General features: G+C 38.5%; 1 long non-coding RNA gene across 1 annotated transcript; it reads right to left on the bottom strand.

Annotated features, from left to right (window-relative positions):
* Nucleotides 1–3,573: 3,573 nt before the first annotated feature.
* On the bottom strand, nt 3,574–5,693 carry LOC144991034 (uncharacterized). The gene is made up of 3 exons (XR_013654947.1): nt 5,555–5,693; nt 3,795–3,836; nt 3,574–3,715 (listed from the first exon to the last, which is right to left on the bottom strand). It is a non-coding gene; the product is annotated as an uncharacterized LOC144991034 (long non-coding RNA).
* Between the last annotated feature and the right edge of the window lie 379 nt (nt 5,694–6,072).

Below are 6,072 nucleotides of genomic sequence, written 5' to 3'. Positions count from 1 at the left end.
GTCACATTAAACTAAAAAAGGGGGGTTAAGTAAAAACAAGGATAGAAAGAAACATCATCTCTCCTCTGTTTTCTGTTCAGCAGTTAAATGTTAACACATACATGAGTGGTTCAGTGTGCTCTACAAGTGCCAACAAAGCTCTGCCGTCTCTGAAATGACAGGTGGGAGAGATCTTAAAGACCGGAAAGGTTTGGCAAAATGTGGGCTGATGAGATAAGATAACATTGATTGTATCTGAGAACTACACCGAATGATGTCACCCATAGAAAATGATTAATTACATCTGGCTCCAAACGAAATTCAGTTGCTATTTATTCGCAATACGGACGTCGCCATGTTGGAACCAGGAATTGCCAGTGATTGGTCCATGTCGGTATAAAACAACATTTCTATTACAACCACTCTCACCAATCAGAAGGGAGCTTGTTGGAAGTCCGGACCCTTACCACTGGAACGTTGGACGTGGGGGCTCGCAGACTCCACCTTCTTAGATTGGGGCATCTGATATAACTTGAATGACAAACAACCGAAAAATAAAAAATAGGATTTCTATGTAGAGAAAAAAAAGGAATTAGAACAAGAATGGTTATTCTGACCAATAGTAACTTAGTTATTTTTATCTATGGGATTATGGCTTCTTGGAGCCAGCGGGTACTTCCTGTTTGGAACGCCAAGGGGGAGGAGCCACTCAGTCCAGTTATCAATGGCTAAAATGGATAAAAACGATGGGACTCAGACTGTGGGAGACTGCAGAGGCAAAAGTCAGCAAAGCAGGTTTATCATCATCCTCATGCAAGGCCACATCAAGTTCTGTGGATGTCTGGACTCCTCTATAGACAAACTGTTAAAAAGACAAACTCGGCATTTACAGAGTGAGGGGGAGGGCAAATGTTTGCCTATAAATGTCAGCAGCCAGTAATATCCCACTCTGGTGACCATAACGATGCCTCAGGGGGATTTCCTCTCACAATATTCATGCTTGGGCTAAATAAACAAAGTCTAAACGGGAAGTCAAGCTGTCTGTGAGACAACTGCAAATTAATTATTAACAGCAATTATGGGTTTCCACCTGCAGTGGATCAACCATGATCCCTCAAAACCCCTCAAATTGTTGTACGTGCCTGAAAATATGCAGCATTGTGATGGGAGTTGTGCAATTTCCAGTGCATGCAGGGGCTTGTTGGGTGTTTACTCCATAAGGAAGAATCCAGGCTTGTTCTTGCTTCTTGAACCTGAAAGTTTAGGTTCGATTTGTGGTGAAATCCTGCATTTTTTGTGCTCCGTGGGCCTTCGCACCTGACACCAGCAGAGATGCAGCCGCTGTGGCTCAGACTTCTAGCTTCAGTGCAATATTCTCAAGAGATGAAAGTTCTTACATGTGTTGCTGTTTCCTGCTCCACGTCTGTGCTGCTCTACTTGTCTGTATGCAAAAGGGCAATTTTGGATGTTTGAAGAAAAAAAAAAAAGGTGAAACAAAGTGCATCCCTCACGGGCGGAAAACAAATTCCACCAAGACAATTTCAGCATAAAATAGTGTACTATGTACATTGTGAATGTAACTGTATCTCATGAAGGCAATGGAAAACCCCCATTTGTCCAAAAGGGGAAACACATTTTATACCCTGAACTACTCAGTCCCAAAGCAGCTCTGGTGAAAAAGTACCGTTTTGCCTCCACTGAATGTGATGAAGACCAAAATACTCCTCATCTTTTCAGATCTCTTACAAATTTACCAATGGAAATACAGAAATATACCTTCCAATAAAAAAAAAACATTATATAGATAGATAAATAGTACTTTATTGTGTCCAATAACAGTCCCGAGCTGCAAGGATAATAATCAACAAGACCAAAATCACTTATGGGTCTCAAGAAAAGTGTCAAAATCCACTAATGTGATCAAAACACGCATGTGAGGAATATCCAAAGGAGGTTTTAAAACTATAATGGGATTATATTGTCCCGCAGTATGGGAAAAGAAAACTTTCCACAGAGTTTCCAATACACAAGCCGCCAGGTTAAGTCTACAACCACAACAACGTTTTTAAATAGTGTTCTTTGGTCAGTGCATCATTCATACACCGAAACATTAATTTTGCTTGATAAACTTTATGACTAAAAACAATAGTGTAATAATAAAAAGGGCATCAATCGGTCAATGAAAAGAAAAAATGATAACCAATTAGTTTACAGCTAATCAAAAGGTGCATCAGTTATTAAAGAACTAGGATAGACAATTCACAAGAGTGTTAAAATTGTTAAATCAGAATTAAAAAAAGACATTTACCTGAAAGAAAACACTACATTCCCACAGCACAGCAAATTTCAAACACAGTCCAGACTTAAATTTTTAAAGTTTTTTTATTTTCTTCTTAGTCATGTTTAAAATATTTACTCCAGTTGGATAAAAACTGCCTGTTTGTCTTTGCTTTGCTTGACCTTACATCGTACACAAAGGCGATGTCCGACCAGTAAACACCATTCTGGGCGCCATTTAAGCTCAAATGAACGCCTTTGGCCATATGATTTCTTTAAGTGAGGTATTCATAGTTTCATCTCTCAATGCCTGGACTAGAGTAATACCATTTATTACAGCTGGGTTAATTTTAGAGTCCACCAAAGTATGCACTATTCGAAAAGTACAGAGCACAAAGTTTAACTCTTTACTTTAGGTATGATCCAATGTACTTCCTCTATTTGAAGGAAAATCTCAAATATAAGAATGATATTTCTTACATACTTCTTAAATTGGATGTACAGTATATAAGAATAAAATGATATAATTATGAATTCTATAATGGATCAAAAAACTGAATTGAACATCCATCCATCAATCCTGTGTCACTTTTGGGGTCCCGGGAGCCAACCCAGCTCCTGTTGGGCGAAGGCAGGGTACACCCTAAAGAGGTCACTAGGCTGTTGCAGGGTCACACACTCACATGCAAACCTAAGGTCTCTGTAGAGATACCAGTTAAGCTATGAAGCAGAGGGAGAAAGCCCGAGTCCCCAGACTAAACCCACGCATGCACCAGGAGAAAATGCAAACTCCACACAGAAAGGTTCCAGCCGGGATTTGAACCAGGGCCTTCTTGACCCTTGACATTGGAGCCTCTGACAGACTGGAATCCAGACATCCCCATGATGGATGGATGTAGATGGGTATCATGCAACGCTTCAGCTCTATAATTACATAGTGTTTAGTTTTGATTTTGATTGATCAATTGGTTTATTTCTAGATATTTCAATGATGACCATTTCAGTAATAACCACCTTAAAAACAACAACAAATGTATGGAACAGCAATGACAGTGAATATGGATCGTGTGTGGATTAATAAGTCAATCTTAAACCAAAATTACAAACACCTGGGTCCTCTTCTGCTGGGCTTTGTCGCTATGGCAACGGCTGCTTGCCTCTCTATATGAGAGCAGCTGGAGATTGTAACGCTGTGAAGCATGAGACCTGCGTGTGAATACAAATGCGAAATGACACAAAGGAGAGCAGCCATGCTGGGAGCCTTTTTACCACATTGGTTGCTTTTACAAACCTAAACACCCCAGAGGTTTTTTGGGGGAGGGATCCCACTGCTGTATTGATTCATGCATTGGTTAGGGGCTGACATTTTCGTCTCCCGTTTTGGTGGGCGGACATTCCAGACAGCAGTTTGCAGCGAGCAGAGAGCGTGTCGAGGCAGGCCTGACCGTCTGGCTCCTTCCTGCAAAAAAAGCTCGTCTGGTTTCACATAATCACAGACTTTCTACCTGCACGTCGTCTTTTCACATCGGCTGACTCACTCGCGTCTGCCCCCGTCTCCAGCTCACACTGGCCTGAGAAACCTGCATGTGAAACGGCATCATTTGGATATTTTTGTTTCAGTGTTGTGGCTGTGAAATGTCACTTTGTGTAATCAGGACATGAACTATATTTGACCTGGATAACAAACATCCCTTTTCTCATTTTTAGAAAAAACTGGTTAACCAAAAAAGCTATATACGTATATTCTCTGTTTTATCTCATTACTGTAGTACTTATGACAAGATTTTCCTGTGTTTTTTTCATGAAATAAGATCTTTTCATTGGTTTTAATAAACAGAAGCTGAAGCCTTATTCCAAAAATAAAGATTTTGAATGTAAAGTTATCAAAGACAGCTTTGTCAAAACTCTAATAAATAAAGTATTTATTCTCTTTAAATGTCTGCCCAGTTTGACTGAAAGTTTACATTTATTTAGCTTCTTTTTAGCCCAAAATGAATTTAAATCAACTTCTTCAATTAATCTGTTAAACTCCTAAGGATTCCTCATGATATACCTTCAAAGTCAGGATTTTCTGAGCGTTCAACAATGTTTTCTTTTGAATGGTTTCTGACAATAGTGACTTTTAAGAAATAAAAAATATAATGCAAAGCCTGGAGAACATGCAAACTCCACACAGAAAGGTCCCAGCTTATTATTGAACCACCTCGCCACAGTGCAAATATATTTAAGCAAAAAAATAAATAATAACCTAAGATTATTTTCAATGATGACTAGATCACGTCTGGCACAAGTTGCGACTGTAATTTGATCATTTCAGGAAAAATGACTCAGATAAAACCACTGTAAAATAATTTTTTCAATTATTTTTATCCTCAAATGATGCATTTACAGACATGTAAAAAGTTCCCATGACCAATATCGATAACACCTGCGTTTTAATCAACTCTCATCACCTGTTTTTATCGGAAAGGTAACACGTTAAAGTTCTGGCATTATTTCTTGACCAAGTGCAGATTAAAATATAGTTTCCTTTAGCACAATCCACACAAACCCTGACTATGTATCTGTTACTTTTTCTATTTTTAATTCTTGCTGTAAGTCTTCTGTCGCATTTAATCTCTTATCCCTTGTGCTATCTTAGATGAGCCCACCCTTACATTGACGTGTTCCCCCTACAATGACAAAGGTGGATAAAGGTGGAAAGATTTCATGTAATCCATGGACACCAGTGAAGATCACAAATCATTGAAGAAAAAAGGTTCAGAGCACTGTCTAGTGGGTCTAGATGACCCAACTCCCAATGGTAAAGTGCCTAGGATAACACAAGGGTTACTCTGTCTACCTACATCTGTGGGGGTAAGGGACCTTACAGGGAATCAAAACACAGACGGAAATGTTAAAAACCTAAAGTCAACAATATGAAACATGTTTTTGCATCGATCTACACACAAAAAGGACTCTGTGAGCTGACAGTCTTCACCACTCGTCCTCTGTGCAGCTCCAAGTCTTTTATTTCTATCATTTTTGTCTGTTTTTCTCATTGAAAACATGAAGCATCTACACATGAATTCCAAATCAATGGTTGTCTCAAATTCAACTTAAATACATTTCACCCAAACTGAATTCTAAATTTAATAAAAGGTTGAGTTTTCTTACTATGTTTTCTCAGAGGGAACGTTCTTGGGTAATGCATCTATCTGTTATGGTTCAGATCTGCAGCTCACAAATTTCCCAGCAGCCTTTTCATATCATGTTTGTACGAGACAACACAACAGGAGCTGGAAATGAAAGTCTGCACCTGCATGGAGCGACGGTTAACTTCTGAACCCTCATGAGGACATGAGAGGAACCACAGTTAAAGCCAGTTCCTCCCTGATGGGCCTCAGGGTTTGTTCAGTATCACAGCTGGAGTCGGTTTACAGAGTTTGTGCCTCTTGATGGAAGAAATGCATGTCTAGTTGCTGTTAGATGTCTATTATTCAAAAAAAAACAACAAAAAAAACATACGTAAAATCATGTGTAAACGTTTTTCGGGACATTCAAACTTTTTCTTCTTGTGCATTTTACAGCCTTTTAAGAGGGAAGAATATTTTAACTACACATTTTACTCTAAGAGAAAACTTGATTAAATCAATTTGACTACAGAACGTAACATTTGATACCAACCTTGGATGAACTATGCAAAATATTATAGTAAATTATCATATTAATAATTACAATATTATAATTACTGTTATTAAAGATCAAAACTATTAAGCAGTCATTTTGTTACCAAAAACATTGATAACAAAAATAATTTCAACAACAAACTGGTGT

Source organism: Oryzias latipes, chromosome 3, assembly GCF_053564925.1.
Source record: "Oryzias latipes strain Hd-rR chromosome 3, Olatipes_Hd-rR_3.1".
Lineage (NCBI taxonomy): Eukaryota > Metazoa > Chordata > Actinopteri > Beloniformes > Adrianichthyidae > Oryzias > Oryzias latipes.
This window is presented reverse-complemented; position numbering and strand designations above follow the sequence as displayed.